The sequence below is a fragment of the Petaurus breviceps genome, unplaced genomic scaffold, assembly GCF_028583685.1.
Source record: "Petaurus breviceps papuanus isolate PSGF00001 unplaced genomic scaffold, PetGlider_PUasm1.0 216, whole genome shotgun sequence".
In the NCBI taxonomy this organism is placed as follows: Eukaryota; Metazoa; Chordata; class Mammalia; order Diprotodontia; family Petauridae; genus Petaurus; species Petaurus breviceps.
Window position 1 is genome coordinate 1425506 of NW_027185867.1, and position 25711 is coordinate 1451216.

Consider the following 25711-nt stretch of genomic DNA (forward strand, 5'->3'; position numbering starts at 1 on the left):
GGGAGAAGAGGAAAGGAGGAGACAGAAAAGAGTAAATTATGCCACACGAAGAGGCATAAAAACATATTATAGTAGAGTAAAATAAGGGAGGGAGATGAACATTATAGGAGCTTCACCCTCATTGGTTTTGGTTTAAGGAGGGAATAACATAATCAGTTAAGTATAGGATTCTATAGTGAAGAGATATAAAACTTATGATAAGGAAAGAAGGAAGGGAAAGGAACACTGTATGAGATTTATTCTCATCAGTCTTGGTTCAAGGAGGAAATAACATACTACATTAAGTATAAAAATCTATCCTACCCTTCAGGCAGTAGGAGAAGGATAGGGTAAGAAAGGGGGGAGGGAGTTAGAAGGGAAGGAAGAAGGAGAAAGGGGGAAGGGTAGAAAAATGGAGAGGGGGCTAATAGAGGGGAGTACTGAGGGAGGTAGTGGTCAAAAGGAAAACTCTTAAGGAGGGGGAAGGGAGAAACGAGAAATAAAAACATAAACGGGGAGGGAATAAGATGGAGGGAAGGACACAGATAGTAATCATAACTGTGAATGTGAATGGGATGAACTCTCCCATGAAACAGAGGTGGGTAGCAGAATGGATTAAAAACCATAATCCTACAAGATGCTTTTTACAAGAGACACATTTGAAACAGGGAGAAACACACAAGGTAAAGGTGAGAGACTGAAGCAAAACATATTATGCTTCAGCTAAAGTAAAAAAAGAAAGGATAGCAATACTTACCTCAGATAAAGCAAAAGCAAAAATAGTTCTAATTAAAAGAGATAAGGAAGGAAACTATATTCTGCTAAAAGACACCATTGAAAATGAAGCAATATCATTACTACACATGTATGCACCAAACACTATAGTATCCAAATTCCTAGAGGAGAAGATAAGGGAGTGGGGGACCTCAATCTCCCCCTCTCTGAACTTAATAAATCTAAGCTCAAAAAAAGCAAGAAAGAAGTTAAGGGGGTGAATAAAGTTTTAGAGAAGGTAGAGATGGCAGATCTTTGGAGAAAATTGAATGGAGAAAAAGGAATATACTCTCTTCTCAGTGGTACATGGCACATACACAAAAATTGACCATGTACTAGGGCATAAAAACCTCACAATTCAGAGAAGAAAGGCAGAAATACTAAATGCATCTTTTTTTTCAGATCATGAGCAATAAAAATGATATGTAATAAAGGGCCATTGAAAGATAGGCTAAAATTAATTGGAAACTAAATAATTTAATCCTAAAGAATGAGTTAGTCAAACAAGAAATTATAGAAACAATCAGTAACTTCATTCAAGAAAATGATAACAGTGAGACAACATACCAAACTTGTGGGATGCAGTGAAAGCAGTTCTTAGGGAAAGTTTTATATCTCTGAATGCTTACATGAATAAAATAGAGAAAATGTAGATCAATAAATTGGGAGTGCAACTGAAAAAGCTAAAAAAAGAACAAATTGAAAATCCCCAATTAAATTCTAAATTAGAAATACTGAAAGCCAAAGGAGAGATTAATAAAATTGAAATTAAGAAAACTATTTAATAATAAATAAAACTAAGAGCTGGTTTTATGAAGAAATGGAATAAAATTGACAGACCTTTAGTCAATATGATAAAAAAGAAGAAAACCAAATCATGAGAATCAAAATGAAAAGGGTGAATCTACCTCCAATGAAGAGGAAATTAAAACAATAATTAGGAATTATTTTGCCCAATTGTATGCCCATAAATTTGATAATTTTAGTGAAATGGATGAATATTTACAAAAATATAAGTTGCCCAGAATAACTGAAAAGGAAGTAAAATACTTAACCCCATTTCAGAAAAAGAAATTGAACAAGTTATTAATGAACTCCCTAGGAAAATATATCCAGGACCAGATGGATTTACTAGTGAATTCTATCAAACATTTAAAGAACAATTGATTCCAATACTCTATTTGGAAAAATTGGAGAAGGAGTCCTACCAAATTATTTTTATGACACAAATATGGTACTGATACCTAAATTGGGAAGAGACAAAATGGAAAAAGAAAAATATAGACCAATTTCCCTCATAAATATAGATGCAAAAATTGTAAATTAAATGTTAGAAAAAAGACTTCAGCAACTTATCACTAGAATAATACACTTTGATCAGGAATGATTTATTCCAGAAATGCAAGGATGGTTCAATATTAGGAAAACTAAAAGTATAATCGATCATATCAACAACAAAAATAGTAGAAACCATATGATTGTCTCAATATATGCAGAAGTTTTTGACAAAATACAACACCTATTCCTATTTAAAACACCAGAAAATATAGGAATAAATGGAGTCTTCCTTAAAATAATAAGTAGCATCTATCTAAAGCCATAAGCAAGTTTTATATGAAATTGGTATAAACTAGAAGCATTTCCAACAAGATTGGGGTGAAACAGGGATGTCCACTATCACCATTATTCAATTTGGTACTGGAAATGTTAGCAGTAGCAATAAGAAGAGAAAAAGAAATGAAAGGAATCAGATGAGACAAAGAGGAGACTAAGCTATCCCTCTTTGCCGATGATATGATGATATACTTAAAGAATCCTAGAGAATCAATTAAAAAACTACTTAAGATAATAAATAATTTTAACAAAATTTCAGGATAAAAAATAAAACCACATAAATAAAGTCAGATCTAAATAATTGGAAAAAGATCAGCTGCTCATGACTAGGTCAAGCTAATATAATAAGAATGACAATTTTACCTAAATTAATTTACCTATTTATTGCTATACCAATCAATCTACCCAAAATTATTTTTAGAGCTAGAAAAAAATACTAACAAAATTCATCTGGAAGAACAAAATATCCAGAATGTTAAGGGAATTAATGAGAAGAAATACTAGGGAAGGTAGCCTAGCCATTCCAGATTTTAATTTGTATTATAAAGGAGCAGCCATAAAAACTGCTTGGTACTGACTGAGTAATATAGTAGTGGATCAATGTTATAGACTAGGTACATGAGATTCAGCAGTCAATGACTATAGTAATCTACTGTTTGATAAACCCCAAAATCCCAGTTTCTGAGATAAGAACTCACTATTTGACAAAAAAATTCTGGGGAATGGAAAATAGTATGGAAAAAACTGGCCATAGACCAATATCTTACACTGTATACCAAAATCAAGTCTAAATGGCTGCATGATCTAGGTATAAAGTCTGATATTGAAAGCAATCTGGGAGAGCAAGGAATGGTTTACCTGTCAGATTTAGAGAGAAGGGAAAATTTTATGACTAAACAAGAGTTAGAAAGCATTACAAAATGCAAAATGGATAATTTTGATTACATTAAATTGAAAAGTTTTATACAAATAAAATCAATGTAACCAAGATTAGGGGGGAAGTGGAAAATTGGGAAAGAATTTTTACAACCAGTGTCTGCCTCATTTCTAAAATATACATAGAACTGAGTCAAATCTTTAAGGATACAAGCCATTCCCCAATTGTTAAATGGTCAAAGGATATGAACAGGCAGTTTTCAGAGGCAGAAATTTAAGATATCTATAAGCATATGAAAAAAATGCTCTAAATTGCTATTGATTAGAGAAATGCAAATCAAAACAACTCTGAGGCACCACATATCATTGGTCAGAATGGCTACTATGACAAAACAGAAAAATGATAAATGCTGGAGAAGATGTGGAAAAATTGGAACACTAACGCATTGGTGGTGGAGTTGCGAACTTGTCCAACCATTCTGGAAAGCAATCTGGAACTATGACCAAAGGGCTATTACAAAAAGTGCATACCCTTTGACCCTGCAATACCACTTCTAGGGCTGTATCCCAAAGAAATCTTAGAAGTAGGAAAAAGACCCATATGTATAAAAATATTTATAGCAGCTCTATTTGTGGTGGCAAAGAATTAGAAATCAAGGGGACACCAATCAATGGGGGAATCGCTAAACAAGTTGTGGTATATGAATGTAATAGAATACTATTGTGCTATAAGGAATGAGGAGCAGATAGACTTCATAATAACCTGAAGAGACTTATATAAACTGATGCTGAGTAAGAAGAGCAGAACCAGGAGATCTTTGTGTACAACTACAGACACATCATATGTGTGGCAACTAACTTTGATAGAATGGGCTCCTCTCAGTAATACAAAGTTAGAAGACAACTACAAAAGACTCATGATGGAAAGGGCTATCCACATCCAGAGAAAGAACTACAGAGTCTGAATGCAGATTGAAGCAAAGTACTTGCTCTCTCTCTCTCATTTGGGTTCTGTTTTATTTTGTCCCTTCTTTCTCATTGTTCACCCCATTGGTTATAATTCTTCTTTACAACTTGACTAATTTACAATGTTAAGTATTTATGTATTGTCACCATGGGGGAACAGGGGAGAAGAAGAAAGGGGAGAAAATTTGAAACTCAAGGGATTGTGGAATTGAATGTTGTAAACTAAAAGTAAATAAATAAAAATAAATTTTAAAAAGGCAATTTTGGCTACTTAACATTAGAGTTTATAAGATGGTTTGTCTTCTTCATAAGAATTAACTTCCCTTTTTTTCTGGGCTACAGTTTGGACTCTTGCTCCAGATGGAGGATGAATCCCTGAAGTCATAAGATGTTCTGCCTGGTCAGTCATGAGTCACAGATTGCTTAACACGGGACTTTCCAGGGAATGTAGAATAATGTTGTGAGGAGTCTTAGAAATCCCCTCCTATAAATCAGGCTAACTGTAAGCCCCCCCTACACTTTTACCAACTGTATAAAAGACAAATATGTCTGCTCTAATGCATCCCTGCCCACTGAGGGGCTATGAGATCTCACTCATTGGCAAATGCTAGTCTTGCTAATAAATGATCATACCACTCTTTTAAACTATCATCCCATATCTTTGATCCTTTTAAGTCTAACTCCTAGAAAAAACAAAGTTATCTACAATCATTAAATTCACATCTCTCACTGTCAACACTTTGCAATATGACTTCCAATATCATCACCTACCATAAATTCTTCACTCTAAAATTTCCAATGATTTGGTATTTAAATGCAAAATCTGGCTATCTTTTATCAACTGTCATCCTTCTCAGTTTCTCTGCAACATTTTATACTGCAGACCACCCTTTCTTCTTGCTCTTCTGTTTTGTCGATCTGAACACACTCTAATCTCCTTTGATGGTTGATTATGCCATGTAACTATGGATGTACACCAAAACTCCTTCTTAGACTTTTTTCTATTCTCTCTCTTTCTCTGTCTATCAACTCCCATGAATTTGATCATCACCTCTGAACAGATAATTCCCAAGGTTTTTCTATTAGTTTTGTCTAATGGACGGATATTAGATTTTTCTTTTTTTTATCCTCACAAGACTTGGCATCAGGTACTATTATTATCTCTATTTTGAAGTTGAAGAAACTGAGGCAGATAGAGGTTAATTGACTTACCCTGGATCACACAGCTAATATTATTAAGCACCTATTGTATTACACTATGCTAAGCACTTTACAAATACTATCTCATTTGATCTTCACAGCAACCCTCTAAGGTAGGTGCTATTTTCATCCCCATTTTACAGATGAAGAACTATTACTATTACTTTATAAACTATTCATTTATAAACTATTGTAAATGAGATTAAATGGCTGATGATGTTTTCTAAATGGGACTGCTAAAGAATATATGTATTTCTTATAACACATGGAACTTTGGCAAAATTGACCATGTAGGAGGACACAGAGATATTGCAAATAAATGTAAAAAAAGCATAACTAGTAAACTTTTTACAAACATAATAAAAAACTGTAATCAATTCAAGAAACACAAGTAAGACAGACCCAGATGGAAACTTAACAATAAAATCCTAAATAATGAGTTAATCAAAGAACAAACCATAGTAATAATGAATAATTATGCAACAGTAAATGAAATGATGGATATATAGAGCCATATACACAATATTTAAAGACATAATATATGGGGTGGCCAGGTAGCACAGCGAGTTAGAGTACCAGCTCCAGTGTAGAGAAGACCTGGAGATCGAATCCCAGGCTCAGACACTTAGCACCCACCCAGAAACACCTGGCCGTGTAACCTTGAACAAGTTACTTAACCCCGATTGCTTTAAAAAAAAAAAATAATATATAAATACATTTATTTGATAAAAGTATACAGTTATATCTTATATGAATACACTTATATCTTATATAATTTTAAGTATATAAATGTCTTTATATAAATGTTTACATAGAAATAGATTACATAAAATATGTATATAAATATATTTAAACATATTTATATAAAACATATAAAGATGCAAAATATAGATGCAAAACAAAAACACATACACTCATATAAATTATGTTAATGTGTACACTAATATAGAGATAGTGAGATAGTTAGCCAAAAACTATTCCCAAATAGATAAGTAATTGAAGGATATAAATAAACAATTGTAAAAATATATATAATTAAAACTATTCACCATAAGAAAAAATGATCAAAATTTCTAGCAAGAGAAAAGTAAACTAAAATAATCCTGAAACTTTACCTTATGCCCAGAAACTTGGCAAAGATAACAAAGGATGAGAATATTCAATATTGGAGGATTTGTGGGAAAATATATGCACTAGTACAAGGCATGTGTAGTTGTAAATGAGTACACTCATTCCAGAAAGTAATTTTGAATTATGCAAATAACTAATACGTCACTTTCAAACAGAGATTCCACTAGTAGAATATACCTCAGGGATGTCATTGCTAAAAGATCCCCCACATAATACCTAACTATTTATAGCAGCACTTTTTTGTGAGAGCAAATAATTGGAAACAAAGTAAATATTTATTAGGTAACAGTTAAAGCTGTGATATAAGAATATAATGGAATATTATTGTACTGTAAGAAATGGTGAATATAATAAACACAGAGAAGGATAGAAAGATTTATATGAATTGATGTAGAGTGAAACAAGCAGAATCAAGAAAACTGACTACAGAAACTTAAATGGAAAGAATAACTACCAAAAAAAATCAAATGAATGTCACAGAATTACAAAGAATATGCCTGACACAAAAGAAGAAATATGAAAATCCACTTCCATCTCACTCCTTTGCAAAGGTGGGGGTTCATAGGTATGAGATACTACAAACATTTTTAGGCTTTTAAAAATATATTGTTTTGTTTTTCTAGAGTGTTTTTTGTCTTTTCTTTTCTTAAAATTATAGGATGACCCTCCGACAGAGAGGAAGGAAAGGAATACTAAGAGAAATTTTTACAATATAAAGACAATAGCTGTCAATAAAATTATTTTTATAAAAGGAAAATAACCAGACTGCGTAAAAGGCAAGAATTTGAATAATTAACTTCAAAAGATCTTGCAGATAAACAGGGAATATCACTTGCGAACTGACCAAAAAAAAAAAACACAAGAAAATGTGTGGGGTCAGTTTGATAACTAGGACCAAGAGGAAAGAGTCAGAACTCGGGAAAGCCAGCCTAAAGGAAACAATTTGGACACAATTTGAAATATCTCCATAGAGGAAAGTCTGATCTGACCTCCATGTTTCTGGTATTGCTTTTGGTGAAGACTTTGAAAATAATGATTATGAGGCTCTGAGGCAGTGGTCCCATTCTTAAGAGATTTGAGAGTAAACTGTCTGTGGCATAAAAAGAAGAGACTGTTCTAAGAACTGTACTTTGAAGATAATAACGATCTTATGATTTATGATTATGATAAATTACCCAGTTGCCTCAGGGAATTCCTATTGACAGAAGGTGATTCTCAATGTTAAGGGAGTCCTTTATTTGTATGTGAAATGGGGAAAGAACTGTTTGGAATTTAGAAATAAAACTGTTGGAGTTCTATTTCTATTTCTTTTTATATTTTTACTTTGACTATTGGGAGGTCAGTAAGAATTGTGCTTCATGGATTTTGTTGCAACTCCAGGGGGAGCCAAAACAGTCCATGGGAAAAATCACATACTTAGAATTATACATTAACAAAATAGAAAGAAAGAGAAACAATGAACTAAAAATGAATTTCAAAAATTAGAAAACCAAAAAAATAAACAAGCTGAAAATAAGCAGAAAACATATTAAAAATTAGAGAGAAAACAGATAAATTGGGGAAAAAAGACATCATAAACAAAACTAAACTATATATAAACCAGGCAGACAAGGGGCATTATGTACAGAATCTGAAGATAAACTATCTACAAATGAATTGTGTGTGTGGCAGACTACATTACAGTCTTGGAGGGTAAACAAGAGGAGTGAGAAGGACAGAGGGTCAGAGAGGAGTGTATGATGTTCCAGTGTCAAATAAGGGCTAGTAATTAGGGAAAGAAAAAAGTCTAGAAAGAAGTGGATGGGGAGGAGGCAGGAGGCCTTACTTTTGTGGTTGAAGAAGGCCAGTGACATCATGGGTGAAATTTTGCCTGTTCCAGAACATAGCTTGAGAAAGAAAGATTTTCAGTCATGATGTATTAAGCTGGGTCCAACTCTGGCCAGTTCTTTATGTAATCTGGGTTTGATGTTGAAATGAGATGATGCACGCAGAGGTCATTCAATGGTTAGCTGTAGCAGGGGATGGATATTCAATAATGAGGACTATGTGAATTGATTTTTCTGAGCAAAGCACCAACAGCCATACCTGAGGACACTTGACACAAACTGCAGTTGACACAAACTTTGATAAGATACAAACTGCATAATGAGCTACAAAAAGATCTTAGGCTAGAACACTGAACTGATAAAATGAAAGTCTAATAAAATGAAAGTCAACATTAAACTTAATCAGTCAGTAGAGTGATCTGCCCTCCCCCTAAAAAAAAACTAATGAAATCTTGGTCTACATTAATAGGCATTATTCCAGAAATAAGGGGAGGATAGTTCCTCTGTCATCAGTAATCATCTGTTGTATTCATTTATTAGCACACCATTAAAGCAAAGGAAAGCAACCAGGATGGTGACAGGCCTTGAGTTTACATTATGTTATGTTGAGGATTAGTTGACAGATCTTTTAGCCCATAGAAGAAAAGTCAGGGAGAACATGCTAAGTGTTTTTTAAATAATTGGAAGATCTTCATATGGATGAGGGATTAAACTACTTCTGTTTAGCCCTAGAGCACAGTATCTGATAGAAGTTGCAAAGAGGGCAATTTAAGCCTGTTGACAGGAAAAATCTTCTAACAATTAGAACTGTCCAGAGTGGAATGGGTTGATGAGAGGGGGTAGATTCCCCCTACTTAGAGGTCTTCAAATAGGCTGGACTATCACTTGTCAGCTATGTTATAATAGTGTATGGGCTGGGGCAGAGTGCTGTTTAAATTCTTTCATACATCCAAATTCTGTGATTCTGTGATTCTGTGATTCTTTTTGGTCCTAATATCGTCTATGAATATGAATTCAGGAAATGAACGTAAGTGTACCACAGAGAAAAAAAAAGCCCCAGCAGGAAGAGCCATATATTTTCTTGGTTTGCAAAAAAGAACAAGAAAAAGCAAAACAAAACCAGGAGTCAAGTTTTACTGAAATGAAACTCAATGCAAAACATATACAGGATCAGGAGAAACATCCTAGTGGGGTTTCTTGGGTTTAGCTCCCAAGAACTGTCAAAAGTAGAAAGTTGGTGGAATTTGTGAACAAATAGCACTCAGAACCACCTAATATTCTCTCCTTTCTTAAAGAGTAAAAGATTTACTTGCTTTAAGGTAGGGGAAGAAGGTGATTTCACTGACTACAGAATGGTAGGCCTGAAACAGAACTGAAGCCAGGTTCAAAATTTTATATTCAGTGACTGCAAAAGAGAAAAGTTGGGGAGGGGATGAGGTGTCCTATGAACCAGCTAGTGCAGTTATTAACTCTTTTCTTCATCTTGGGAAGAAAGAAATCTGCTTAAATTTTTAAAAAGTAAATATTTTGAAAAGTGGTAAAATTAAATAGAAATTTAGTCAGCATGCCTAACCTCTATGGTATGTGAATGTGGGGTGTGGCAGTGATGGTGGTGGTGGTGGTGGTGGTGGTGGTGGTGTGTCTGTGTGTGTGTGTGTGTGAGAATTATTTAGTACAATTTAATTGCCTAGGTAAATTAAAAATAGGACAGTTAAATGGCATGGTGGCTAGAACAGTGGCCTGGAGTCAGGAAGACTCAGCTTCAGAAGTTCAAATCTGGTCTCAGACAGTTACTAACCATGTGACACCAGACAAGTGCCTTAAACTTGTTCACTTTAATTCCTCACCTGTAAGATGAGCAACAGAAGGAAATGACAAACCATTCCAGTATCTTTACCAAGAAAACTTCAAATGGGGTCATAAAGAGTTGGACACAATTAAAACAACTGAACAACAATAATAAAAAAATTAGTATCAAAGTTGCCTTTTAAAAGGAATTAAAATAGACCATGCATTACCAAATTCATAAGTAAGAAACTGAATTCAAAGCAATGAGATAGATAAGCAAACAGTCGGTGAAAAGGTAGAAATCTGTTTGACAGCTCTTTCTCTATCTCTGATGGATCACCACACATATCATACTCATTGAATGTGCCCATTAAAACTTTGTCCTGGCCTCCCTTTTCTCTCTGCTCTCTCTATCTCAGTGATTTCATCAGTACCCATAGGAACAATTCTCATCTCTTTGCAGTTGACTCCTTGATCTATAAGCAAAGATTCAATAAACAAAATTTCTCCTCTCTCCGTCCACATCTAGATATAGATTTATCTGTATGAGTATATGTACACATATGTGTGAATATATGTGTGTGTATACATTACCAATAGCCTAAGAGAAATTTTGAACTTGATGTCGTCTAGGAATTAGTGAAAGGACCAACATCTACCAGAATTCACTCTTCTTCCCCTATTCTCCTTACAACATAAGTCAGGTTAGTTTTCCCCTAAAAGGCAGCATTGCTGGGACTTGTTTGGACTGCGACTAGAAGAAAACTCAAGATACATGTTTCTGGTAGACTCTGATCATATTAACGTAGTTCTCCTTCACCTAATGGCATATGGTACATTTACTTAATGGCATCTATGTAGGGATCAGGCCTTTCTGACTCAGTAGATATTCCAAGACCAAGGGAGTTACCATCTTTTGCCTTGTTGACCAAACCTGCTTCCATTAGGAAACAAAGGTACCAAGTCTAAGTTAAGTGTTACTGTAACTTTACTGAAGGACTAAATAAACTATTAAGTATTCAATGAACCATGAGTGCCTCACTTGTCCAAACACTGAAACCGAACTAGAAAGGTGCCTGTATGAGTCACACCCATTCCTAATATTTGGCTGTCATTAATTGGAAAGAGATGGCCTTGAGACTAGAAGAGAAACAAAAAAAAAAACAATAAAGAAACATTAAAAGAAAATATTCTCACTCTGCAAACAAAACTAGGAAATTAATGAAAGGATGCACAGAGAAAACATAAGAATCATACATCTCCCAGAAGAACATGGCACAACAGAAAACCTTATCATTGTAATGAAGGAAATAATAGAAGAGAACTGCCTAGAACTTCTGAACATAGAAAATGAAATTCCAGTTGAAAGGATTCACAGATTACCTCCAGAAAACAAACAAAAAAAGTAAGACTGCAAACTTCAAGATACATAATGATTAAATCGAACAATTCGATTCAGAAATAACAAGTTCTAAAGGTCCTGTAAACTGAAAAAAATCAAATTGATTCTATTCTCTAGTTGATTTGATTTTGTATCACTACTGACATTTTGTATAACTAAGTCATGTTTCATTTGTCTCTGAGTTAAGTCTGGAAGGTCAGATTTTCTGTCAGTAGCCTATGGTCTTTGAAGTTGTTTGGAAGTTCAGTTTTCCTGCTAATCACTGCTCTATTCTTGTGTCAAGAAAATCTGTTCTCCTTGAAGAATGCAGGTGAATGCCAGGGTGAATGCCAGTTATTTCTCCAACACTGGCTGTTCTTCAAGAAAATCTGGTTTTTTATTGCTGTGACATTAACCAGCCATGCAGGTAGATACCACTAATGAGCTTTCCATAGTGACCAGATGGAACGAGGGGTTGTTGCTAGTCCTGCATTCCAAATTTCCAGTCAATTATATTGTCCCCCACATCTGCTGCTTCTGGCTTTGTAATCAATTATAGTTTCCCCATCTATGATTCTGCCTTCTACTTTTTGGATGCTATTCCTTTTATTTATATAATAATCTGTTGGACCTCATTCAGGGTCTTTTGGCTTGTTGCAGAGCTAAAGCTCCCTTTTATTGGTAATGCTAGCCTGTGACAGGTTCTAGAGGACTCTGGTCATATTAACATAGTTCTCTGGGCACCTAATGGTATATGGCACATTTACCTAATGACATCTGGGTAAGGGTCAGACCTTTCAGACTTGGTAGAATTCATGCTTGGAACTTTGTTGCCTCAATTTACTTTAGTTTCAATCTCAACAGCCCTCAGGAGATAGATCTTCAAAACAAAGGAAAAGATTTTCAAATAATGCAAGACTATTCCACATCCACTAGAAAAAGGAGGAGAGAGAATTGAATAATATGTTCTGAAGAGCACTGGAGGTCAGGGTGCCTTACCCTGCAAATCTTAGCTTAAGTATATGAGAGAGACCAATATGAGCACAGATGGATCTACCACAGGTCAGACACAAGAAGTACACATAAATATATGGAGATGTGTCTAAATTTGTGTATCTCATGTTTCTTTTGAACTACTGCAATTCGGCTTCACTCATGGAGCACAATGCCTTCTTTTTTGCAAACATGTCATACTGGGCAAGCCTTTGCCAGCATCTCCCATGACACACAATCGATTCCAAGAGACCTAGAGAGTGATCTTGTATTGCTTCTTCTGACCTTCAGTGAGCACTTGCCTTGTGTGAGTTCTTCATAAAATAGTCTTTTAGGCAAATGTACACTTGACAATGTGACCAGCCTATCAGAGTTATGCTCTCTGCAGTAGAGTCTGAATGCTTGTCAATTCAGCTTGAGAAAGAACCTTAGTGTGTGGAATTTTATCTTGCCAGATGATCTTCAGAATCTTCCTAAGACAATTCAAATGGAAGTAATTCATTTTCCTGGCATGTCACTGGTATACTGTCCAGGTTTCATAGGTATAAAACAATGAAGCCAACAGAATGGCTCTCTAGACCTTCAGTCTAATACCTGCTCTCTCCCAAACCTTCTGGTGGAGCCTCCCAAACATCTAGTTAGCTCTGGAATCATCCTCATAACCTATGTGGACATCCCTGGAAAGTGTACTGTCACGATAAGTAAGGTTATCCACAGCATTCAAAATTTTTCCATTTGCTGTAGCCAATGATTCCACATATGAATGGTATGGTACTGGCTGGTAGAGAACCTGTGTTTTCTTGACATTAATTGTTAGGACAAAGTTAGTAGAAGCAACAGAGAATTGATCCATACTCTGAGGCATCTAAGCTTCAGAGGCTGCATGAGTGAATAATCATTCTTAAAATTTTATTTATTTATTTATAATTTTCAACACTAACTTCCATAATATTTGTATTTGTAAATTTTCTCCTTCTCCCTCCCCTAACCCCCACCATAAGATGGCATAAAATCTGACATAGGCTCTACATATACGTTCATATTAAACTTATTTCACATTAGCCATGTTGTGAAGAAGAATTAGAACAAATGGGAGAAACCACAAGAAAGAAGAAAGAAAAAAATTAAAAGAAAGAGCAAATAGTGTGCTTTGATTTGCACTCCAAACTCCATAGCTCTTTCTCTGGATGTGGATAGCATTTTTCACCATGAGTCTTTTAACATTATCTTAGAGATCCTTGCATTGCTAAGAAGAGCTAAGTCTATCAAAGTTAGTCATCATACAATTTTGTTGTTACTGTGTACAATGTTCCCCTGGTTCTCCTCACTTCACTCAGTATCAGTCTTTCCAGGTTTTTCTGAAGTCCATCTGCTCATAATTTTTTTATGGAAAAATAGTATTGCAAAGTATTCATATACTACAACTTTTTAAGTCATTTACCAACTGATAGATGTCCTCTCAATTTCCAATTCTTGGCGCCCCAAAAAAGAGCTGCTATAAATATCTTTGTACATGTGGATCCTTTTCCCACTTGTATGAGCTCTTTGGGATAAAGAACTAGAAGTGGTATTGCTGGGTCAAAGGTTATGCATAGTTTTATAACCCCGTGGGCATAGTTCCAAATTACTCTCCAGAATAGTTGGATCAGTTCACAACTCCAGCAACCATGCATTAGTGTTCCAATTTTCTCACATCTCCAATATTTCTTTTTTCTGTTTTGTCATATTAGCCAATTTGGTAGTGTGAGGTGGTACCTCAGAGTTGTTTTAATTTGTATTTCTCTAAGCAAAAGTGATTTAGAGTATTTTTTTCATGACTATAGATAGTTTTAATTTTTCATCTGAAAACTGGCCATTCATATCTTTTCACTATTTATCAATTGGGTAATGACTTGCATTCTTATAAATTTGACTCAGTTCTCTATATATTTGAGAAATGAAGCCTTTATCAGAGATACTGGTTGTAAAAATTGTTTCCCAGCTTTTGCTTCCCTTCTATTCTTTGTTGCCCTGGCATTGTTGGTGCAAAACCTTTTCAATTTAATGTAATCCAGATAATCCATTTTGCACTTTGTTCTCTATCTTCTGTTTGGTCATAAATTCTTCTGTTCCCCATAGATCTAACATGTAAACTATTCCTTGTTCTAATTTGTTTAGAGTATCAGCTTTTATATCTAAATAGCATTTATACATTTTGTCTAAGCCTAGACAAAATTTTTTCTACCATATCATTTTCCAATTCTCCCAACAGTTTTTGTTAAATAGTGAGTTCTTATCCCATAAGCTGGAGTGTTTGGGTTTATAAAACAGCACAGTTCTATAGTCATTGGCTGTTGTGTCTTATGCACCTAACCTATTCCATTGATCCACCACTCTATTCCTTAGCCAATACCAAGTGGCTTTGATGATTGCTGCCTTATGATACAATTTAAGATCTGGTATGGGTATACCACTTTCCCTTGCATTTCTTTTCATTAATTCCTTTGATATTCTGGACCTTTTGTTCCTCCGGATTAATCTTGTTATTAATTTTAACTCTATAAAATAATTCTTGGTAGTTTAATTGGTATTGCACTGAATAAGTAAATTAATTTAGATAGATTTGTCATTTTTATTAGGCTACCCATGAGCAACTGATATTTTCCCAAATATTTAGATCTGACTTTATTTGTGTAAAAAGTGTTTGTCATTGTATTCATATAGTTCCTTGCTTTGTCTTGGCAGGTAGACTCTCAAATATTTTGTAGTGTCTACAGTGACCTTAAATTGAATTTCTCTTTCTATATCTTGCTGTTGGGCTTTGTTAGTAACATATAGAAAAGCTTATGATTTATGTGGGTTTCTTTTGTATTCTGCAATAAAGTTTATTATTTCAAGTAGTTTTCTTAGTTGATCATCTAAGTATACCATCATATCATATGCAAAGAGTGGTAGCTTTGTTTGTTCTTTGCCTATTCTAAATCCTTCAATTTCTTTTTCCTCTCATTGCTAAAACTTACATTTCTAGTACAATATTGAATAACAGTAGTGATAATGGACATCCTTGTTTCACCCCCAATCTTATTGGAAATGCTTCTTTATCCCCAATACATATAATGCTTGCTGATGGTTTTAGGTAGGTGCTACTTATCATTTTAAGGAAGACTCCATTTATTCCTATGCTCTCCTCCTGCCTATAATTGTCACAAGACAACCTTTTTCCTTTTCCTTTATAGAGATGGACAATGGAGGCATCCTTGAACTCTTGGAGGAGAATAACCTCCTCTTGCCATATAACCAATAAAACTTCAGTCAGCTTTTGTATGAGCAATGGACCCCCTGCCTTACAAATCTCAGCTGGAATAGAATCAGCACCAGATATTTTTTCACAATAGAAGAGCCTAATGGCATTCAAAACTTCATCTTAAATTGGAAGTTTGGCTAGTAAGGTATTGACTTCAACTTGAAGTATACAGTCAGTGACTTCAGCATTGAATGATGATCAATGTGTCTCCATCAGCATGGAGTAACTGAAATGTAACATGGGTCTTTGGCCCATAAATACCCTTCAAGGCATCAGAAAAGCATGTTGGGTCATTACTATCAGCATAAGGCTAAATTTCACTTGCCTTCTTACTGAGCCAAGAATCCTGTGTCTCTTTAAGCTTCACTTTGCAATTTACTTTTGGCGGAGTTAAATGCTGCCTTCTTAGAGAAGAATGAACTATCCTCCTGGCAAACCCTGTGCAGTTCTCATTCTTGTGTTAATCAACTTCTGAATTTCCCCATAATTTTCATCAAACCAATCTTGATTATTGGGAGTATGTTTGCCAAATGAGTAAATATGGTACTGTACACCAAATCTCTGAAAGCTGCCCACTTCTTTTCCATTCTACTGTTGACAACCGTGTATTGGCTCAGCTTTCCCTCCAAGATACCAATAAACTGTGTTCAAAGAAGCTTTCTAATCTGCTAACATTAAATCTTCTGGTACTTATATTTCCTTGCCACTTTTATTGAATGTGAATGTTTAGCTTGATGAGGATAAGTATATAATCAGTCCAGAACTCTGCACCACATATTACCGTGATCATTCTCACATCCTGACTGTCTCTTCTCCTTACAATGACATTGTCTATTAAATGCCAATGTTTGCTGCAAGGATGCATTCATGAAGTTTTACTGAATTTAGGTAAGTGGAGGACAGTATTGTTGATGAGAAGATGCACAAGTCTTCAGCAGTAGTAACTATTGCTATTGCTGTTTTGGAATCCATTCCTCCCAAAAACTCCCTGCCATTTCTGGTCATTTGTGCCTACTCTAGCATTATGAGCTTGTCCTCTTGCGGCACATTAATTATGAGGGCCTCCACGTGTTCATAATATTTTTGTTTGATCTCATCAGGATTTGTCATGGTGAAAGCATGCACACTGATGATGGTGACATGGCACTTTCCTACAAAGAAAGTCACATTTCTATGAGTCTATTGTTCTCTCCTTTTAGGAGGCATAGGATATTGTTGATTAGATTAGTTTTGACTGCAAAACCTATGCCAGTTTGAGAGTACTCTCTATCACTGTAGCTATTCTAGAAAAACACGTATGTAGCTCCAACTTGGGTAAGCTAGCCTCCATTTACCGGTCTTGTTTCCCTCAGGGCTGTTACTTGGAAGTGATACCTGCTGAATTCTCTCACAACAAGAGCTGTTCATTTGTCAAGTGTACTGTATTTCATGTTGTCCATAAAGTGTGTGTACATTACATGTACTGATTGAGACTGAAATCATCTCTGCAAAAGTTTTTGTACATTTTTTTGCATGTGTATTTCAACCATAGAGTAGAATCCTCATCTGCCATGGTAATCAGGCCAGGGTTAAGTTGAAGCAGACAATTTTTTGGGTACCTTTTCTAGCCATTCCCTCATGCCAGTACAGCTCTTAAAAAGGAATACTCAGTAAAATGCAAAATGTATGTCTAAGATTCTTATTGGGTAATGTGGTAACTCATAAGAAAGACTGGGTTAAACCTGAGCATGATATGAATTTTAAAAGTAAAACCATTTAGGGACAGTTAAAAAGAGTAAGTATTTTATCCAAATGAGTTACAAGAGGAAGAATCAATACAGAAGACTTAGATGGGTGATAAGAAGGAACAATACATATATATTTAGAAGAGTATAAAAGTCTTCTAAATTCAAAAGAAATAAAACCATAGGGCATAGGGAGGGGGGAGAGGATAACAGAGGGATCTTTAGAAGAAAGAATGAGGGAATAGGTAAAAGAGGTGTATAGAAGGATGTTTAGATTCATTGGAGTGGGAGGTTAGGGGAGGGATTCTTGGACGGGGGTAGGCAAGTAATAGGAGGGCAAGGTAGTGCATAGAAGTAAAGTAGAGGAGGCAGGAGAGATAGGAAACAAGAGATATGCACAAACACAAAAACAAAGATCAGGAGTAGAATATATTTGTCTATATATGTATATGTGTATGTATGTATCTGTAGCTATATAAGAAACATATCTAAATCTTATTGTCTTCTGGGGGGATTGGGGGGAGGGAAAAAAGAACAAAGTAAAAAATGCACAGCAGAGAACAAAAGAAAACTCACAAAGAACAGATGGACAATTCTCAACACAAAGTGTATTATTTATCATACAAGCTTTCTTGAAATGAAAATTTATTGTTACATATTTTGAATTCTCTCTTATGTTCTGCTATGCACATGATATGCTTTTCTTCTTTGTATTTAAGTTCTAAAATTTAAATTTATGATATATTTTTGTTTATTTTCTCTATTCTGCATTTGTGTTCTGGCCCTTGAATCTAAAATAGAATTTTTTTTAAAGAGCACTGCTGAATCCCACTGCTGCTTCAGTACAGTAAGAAGATGACCATATGGCCTAGGCTGCTTATGTTCAGGGTTGTGACTATAGCTCCCAATGTATCCATACCTGTTACTATATTACCTGCTTGTTGCCACAGGACTTTGAGGTTGGTAAAAATGGTAAAACTGTATGGATGATATCTTTTGAATCATTAACTGAGGCAGAATGACTTGAGGTAATCAACCTTCCTTTCTTTTCTAGAGACTTATCAAAGTCCAGTGGCAACACAAAAGTCAAGAGGACTATTGATGGCTCAGGATGCAGTGGATTACTTTGACCTCTTTGGTGTCTAACCAAGTTCTAAGAATTCCACAGTACCTGCTTCAGTCACCTTCATGGCTATTGGAACAAATTGTTCTTATCTTCCCATTCTGCTGGGGGAAATTTTAACATGTTTAGGTAGGCATCCCCCTAATTCACTGAAGGCTCTTCAGTTACACCCTCAACCTGGTTCAGTCCATCTGCCAAAATGGTTTACCAGTGTGTGACTGCTATGCACATTATAGCTTCTTAGAGCCACAAGTGAGAGCTGAGTGAATCAGGTAGACACCAAAAGGTAGGAAGTATCCCTGAAAATGAGTCCACACACCTCACTCCAGAGGATGCAGATACAAACTAAAGTGCTAGAACTGAGACAAATGACCAGAAGCTGCCTAAGTAAAGGGTAGAGGTTGTTACAAAACAAAAGCTTGAGCTTTTAGGTAAGCTTATCCAGAAAGTAGGTGAAAGGTGAAGTTACAAGGGCATGGTTTTCAACTCACATGACATGTGAGAGTATTAATCTATGCCATTTTGACTAACTCTTAAAAATAGAATTAAAATCAATTTTCAAGCCTTCAATTGGGGAATGACCAACAAGTTATGGTATATGAATGTAATGGAATACTGTTATGCTATAAGGGATGGTGAAGGGGGAGGTTTCAGAAAAACCTGAAAAGACATATAAACTGATTCAAAGTGAAGTGAGAAAAACCAAGAGAGAAATTTATGCAATAATGACAATATTGCAAAAGATAATAAATTTTAAAAATCTTAGAAACTAATCAATAAAATGACCTACCATAGTTCTATACTTTGGGACTATAATCGCAAAGGAATCATAATGAAACATGCTACTTACTTTCATATAGAGTGCTGGTGAATTCAAAGTACAGATTAAATCATATTTTCTTTTCTTTTTTTTAGACCTGGCCTAAACTGGCATTTGTTTTGCATGATTTGCAAACATTTATAATGTGTTTTGTTTTCATTGCCTTCTCTATGGGTGGTGGAGTGGGACAGTGGAAAGAGAATTTGAAACTGAAAATAAAAGTGAATTTAAAAAAAGAAGCCTACAGCACTGCTGCTGAATACATTTTTTTCTCTCTTACCACCCTCTTTGTTATAAATGTAGGATACAAACAAAGAGAGGAAAAAATATCAAATAAGATTAAGGGGAAAATATAATTAATGGCCATGACTGTGAATGGGGCTACATGTAAAATGGTTAGACTTGGCAATAAGGACCATCTTGGAATGAGGTAAGGGAGGGTTATTGTATGTTGGGGTTATTGTCAGAGGGATGAGAAAAGGAAGCTCACAGTGAAATGGAGAGATATAGAACTGTTTTTAATGACAATTCCCCTTAGTTAACAAATTAATTCTATTCTTCCAACTCTCTTTGGAGACAGTTCCAAATCTTATTTCTTCTCAAATCACCTGTGGCACTCATTCTCCTCACTTTCTTCCCCTTAACTAAATTCCTTGAGAAAATCATCAAGAGCCTCTACTTCTCTTAATCTCTTCTGAACATGGCTTCTGACATCAACCTTCAACTAAAACTCCAATATTATTAATGATTTCTGAACAAATTTCTTGATCTTTTCCCAAACCTTATGTTTCTTGACTTTTCTGAAACATTCAACATTTTTAAGTGCCTTATCTTCCTGTATATACTTTCCTCTCTAGGTCTTTGGTACACTGTGCACTCCAGATTTTTTTTCCCATTTCTCTGACCACTCTTTATTAGTCTCTTTTGCTGCAATTTTACCCATGTCACATCCACTAATAAAATATGTACTTGAAATCTCTGTCTTGGGTCCTATTCTTTTTTTCTTCTGTGGGTGTTTATTTTGATAATTGTGTATTTTTATTTTTATTTCTAAATTTTCTCCTTTCCATTGCCTCCTCCCACTGAGAATGCAAAAAAATACAATACCCATGATACAAATGAAGTCATGTAAAATATATTTCCATGTCAACCATGTTGTGCAAAAAAAACCCCAAAAGGTAAGAAAAAATAAAGGGAAATATATGCTTCAATCTGTACTCAGTTAATCAGTTCTCTCTTTGAAGTTGACAGCAACATAAGTACTTTGAAATTGAAATTGCTGTGGATCATTGTATTGATCAGGAGTAACTAAGTCTTTTGAAGTTGATCATCTTACAATATCTCTCATACTATGTAAAATGTTCTCCTGGTTCAGCTCATTTCACTTTGTATCAGTTCATATAAGCCTTCCTAGGTTTTTCTGAAATCATCACCTTCATCATTTCTTATAGCACAATACTATTCCATCATAATCATATACCACAAATCATTCAGGTAATGCCAAATGATGGGCATTCCCTCAGTTTCCAGTTCTTTGACACCACAAAATGAGTTTCTATAAATAACTTTGTACATATGATTCCTTTTATTTTTCTTTGATCACATATTTCCCCTCTATGTTATATGACTTGTTGATTTCATTAACTGCCATGTGTTCAATGATCATTTTTATAAGATAATACCCCAATCTATATGTTAAGCCCTGGTCATCCCCTGAGTTACAGCACACTATTACTAAATGCCTTTTCAAATCTCCATTTGGATGTTATATAGACATCTCAAATTCAAAATGTCAGATATAGAACTCATTATCTTTCCCCTAAAATCTTTCCTTCTTTCAAACTTCTCTGTTACTGTTGTGTGTGCCACTATCCTCCTAGTCATCCAAGCTCACAAATTTGGTGTCATCCTGGATATTCTTATTGACCTCATTTAACTTATTCTTTGTCAAATCTTGTTCAGTTTCTTTTTTCTGAGATGGGGTTATTTAAGTATTCTACTTCCTCTTCTGTTAATCTGGACAATTTATATTTTTGCATATATTCACCATTTTACTAAGATTGTCAAATTTATGGGCATATAATTGGAAAAAATAATTCCTGTTTATTATTTTAATTTCCTCCCCATTAGAGGTAAGTTTACCGTTTTTATTTTTGATACTGGTAATTTGGGGTTTTTTTCTTTCTATCTTTTAATCATATTAACTAAAGGTTTATCATTTTTTGTTTTCTTTTAATAAAACCAACTCTTAGTTTTATTTATTAGTTCAATAGTTTTCTTAATTTCAATTTTATTAATCTCCCTTTTGGTTTTCAGTAATTTTAATTTAGTACTTAATTGATGATTTTCAATTTCTTCTTTTTCTAGCTTTTCCAGTTGCATGACCAATTCATTGATCTCCTTTATCTCTATTTTATTCATGTAAGCTTTCAGAGATATAAAACTTCCCTTAAGAAGTGCTTACACTGCATCCCATAAATTTTGGTATGTTGTCTCATTATTGTCATTCTCTTGAATGAGGTTACTGACTGTTTCTTTGATTTTTTTAACCCACTTATTCTTTAGGATAAGATTATTCTAAAGAATTTCCAATTAGTTTTTTGTCTATTTTTCCATGGCCCTTTATTACATATAATTTTTATTTCTCATGATCTGAAAAAATATGCATTTAATATTTCTGCCTTTCTGCACTGGATTGTGAGGATTTTATGCCCTAGTATATGGTCAATTTTTGTGTATGTGCCATGTACCACTGAGAAGAAGGTATGTTCCTTTTTATCCCCATTCAGTTTTCTCCAGAGGTCTGTCATATCTACCTTCTCTAAAATTCTATTCACCTCCTTAACTTCTTTCTTGTTTATTTTGAGATTTATCAAGTTCTTAGAGGGGGAGATTGAGGTCCCTCATTAGTATAGTTTTGTTTTTTATTTTTTCCTCTAACTTCCTTAATTTCTCCTCTAAGAATTCGGCTGCTATACCACTTGGTGCATATATATTTAGTAATGCTATTACTTCATTGTCAATGGTACCTTTTAGCAGGACATAGTTTCCTTCCTTATCTCTTTTAACCAGATGTATTTTTGCTTTTGCTTTGTCTGAAATTAGGATTGCCCCTGCTTTTTTTTCACTTTAGCTGAAGCATAATTAATTGTCAAATCTTTTCACTTCAAAATTCACAACATATTCAGTTAGATATATTTGCTGTCCACTCTCACAACTGCCTGTTTAGTTCAAGACCTCATCATTCTTGCCTAGATTATTAAAATAGTCTTCTAATTTGTCTTTCTCTACACTCTAATCTATCCTCTCTGTCAGTACAACATGATTTTTCCAAAGTATAGGTCCATGTATGTCACCATCCACTTAATAAACGCCAACAGTTCCCTATTGCCTCCAACACCAAATATAAAGTCCTTTATTTAGCATTTAAAGTGTTTTTTTTTAAACTTGGTCCCTTACTATCTTTCCAGTCTTTTTATATCTTCCTAAATGCAAATTCATTCTACAATCTAACTACAACCATCCTACTGGCTGTTACTCAAATACAATGTTCTGGGGTGGCTAGGTGGCACAGTGAATAGAGCACTAGCCCTGGAGTCAGGAGGACCTGAGTTCAAATCCAGACTCAGGCACTTAACATTTTCTAGCCATGTGACCTTGGGCAAGTCACTTAACCCCAATCACCCTGCCTTCCCCCCTCCAAAAAGCAAAAAAAAAATACAATGTTCCATTTCCCATTTCTGTGCCTTTCCATTGACTCACCCCTATGACAATATTCTTCCTCACTTCCACCCAAGGGTGTACTGAAACCAGTCCATACGGGTTCATGAATGCCAACTGATGAATTTTCCATAAGAGCATGTATTTACACCTCAGAAACCAGCAAATACTATAAACCAAGACTTGATTTATTGTTTTGCTATTAGTCTGAACTTTAAGAAAGTGATGGAGAAATGTAAATGATTTAGATTAAACTGAAAAGTATTTCAATTTTTGAAAGTTAATTTTTAAATATTTACAGGCATACCCTAACTTCTATGGTTTCCTCCATATGCTATTGCTTTCTCTTCAGAGAATACCCTCTTATTTTGTATGTGTGTGGTATATGTATGTATGTATGTGTGTATCTATGTATGTATATACACACATATATGTATATAGATACATTGATATTTTTGTACTTTATACTATTATTTACATGCTTTATACCCCATTACAAAGTTAATTTTTTTTTGCTTTTTGGAGGGGGGGAAAGCAAGGCAATTGGGGTTAAGTGACTTTCCCAAGGCCACATGGCTAGTAAGTGTTACGTGTCTGAGGCTGGATTTGGACTCAGGTCCTCGTGACTACAGGGCTAGTGCTCTATTCATGGTGCCACCTAATTGCCCCCACAGAGCGAATTATTTGAAGACAGGATTTGTCTTTGCTTTCCTTTATATCCTCTATGCTTAATATATTGCTTGGCATATAGTAAGTGATTAATAAATGCTTCTTTACTGAATGACTACTTTTGTCAACTGAGTAGTACAAATATAGTTATAATGAACAGATTTGAGAGTTACCTTGTGGCCCTTACAGATTAAGTGACTTGCTCAGGGTCACACAAATATGTATCAGAGGTACTATTTGAACCTAATTCTTCCTTGACATCAACTATGGTTATGTCTTGTAATGCTAATGGAATAGGAAAATCTTTCCCACCCATTAATAGGCGTATGTGGCCTGCTTTGAACTCTGGCCCAGCTCACAGCTGTGATACAGCCTGAGTCACATGGATCCTGAATCACATGGAGCCCAGAGTGTGGAAGGAATTTGCCCAATTGAGCAGAGAGTGAGACTGAAACAGAGTAGGAGAGGCAGAGCAGAGAGTGGAGAGAGGAACTTGCCTAAGGGAACTTGTTTGTGGGGAGGCCTGACAGAAAGAATGCTTAAGATGTTGGTGCTCTCTGGATTAGTGATGAGTACCTTGCTAAATCTCACCTCCTGGTATCCCAATAGTGATGTCCCAAATAAATATTTTGGTTTTGCCTTTGGGCAAGAGAGTTTATTATATTTTGCGTATACGTATGCATATTCATAGCAGCTGCTATAGGTATCGCATTAGCGTTACATATCTCTGTAGCATATTTCCCTTTTATATAAGTTTCCCAATTATATTAGTTTTCCAGTCTTCAAGTATGTTTAGTCTAATCCTTAAATACTAAATTATTCAGTACACATTGAATTAAATCATAAATATATCTATTTAATATTAGACAATAGTAAATGTTAATATTAAATAATATTAAATCATAAGTATAACTATTATCTTGTATTTCTGAATAGTATAAAAATTTTGGTAATTGTCTCCCTGGAAAGGTCTCTCTCTATATATCTATATCTGTATCTACACACACACACACACACACACACACACACACACATATCTCTTATATATATATATGCTTATATACACATATAATTTCTTTCTCTCTAATATATACATGCCTACATATTTATAATATATGCATGTATATATTTAAGAGAAAAATATCTATGTAAAATACGTATGAAAGAGATGAGCAGAATATTATAAAGAGATATCCAATCTCTTTCTAATATATGTATATATATATACAAATATGTATTGTATGTAAATACATACATATGTGAGTATAAATATATACATATAGGGCAGTTTGGTGACACAGTGAATTTGGTGACACTCCACAGGCCTGGAGATTAGGCCTGGAGTTCTTACATTCATGGCAGGAACTTTGTATCTCACACAGAAACTAATAGAATGTTTAGCAAACTAGCGACACATAAAAGTTTTTTTACTTAAATTAAATTGAAATTAATTATACTTTTTAAAGAGATCAGAGAAGTTATATTATATCCTTTAAGTACTTAGCCCTAACAAATATAATGCATCATAGCACAAAAGCGTTTAGTTCTAACAAAAGTAAATTAGTGTAAAAGTACTTATTTACTCAGCTTTCTCATTTTTAAAATGAGGAAGATTGACTAAATGGTATCTGTACTTCCAGTTTGGGGATAGAATCCATGGTTCTGTGACCTAATTATATGATCCTCAAAACAGAAATATTATCCAATCATCTCCTAATTAATCATATGAGTTAATCTATTTTTAGGGTTATCCTGAGATAGTTCACTAACATAATACCAAAAGTAGAGCTGACTACTATGACAGTTACAGGTGAAGAAATTTACTGGTCCTTTTGCTGGGTAAA

General features: G+C 34.6%; 1 protein-coding gene across 1 annotated transcript in view; it reads right to left on the bottom strand.

The window, feature by feature from the left end:
• Positions 1 to 25711, bottom strand: part of NELL2 (neural EGFL like 2) — a 178502-nt gene that overhangs the window by 94867 nt on the left and 57924 nt on the right. The window lies entirely within an intron of this gene.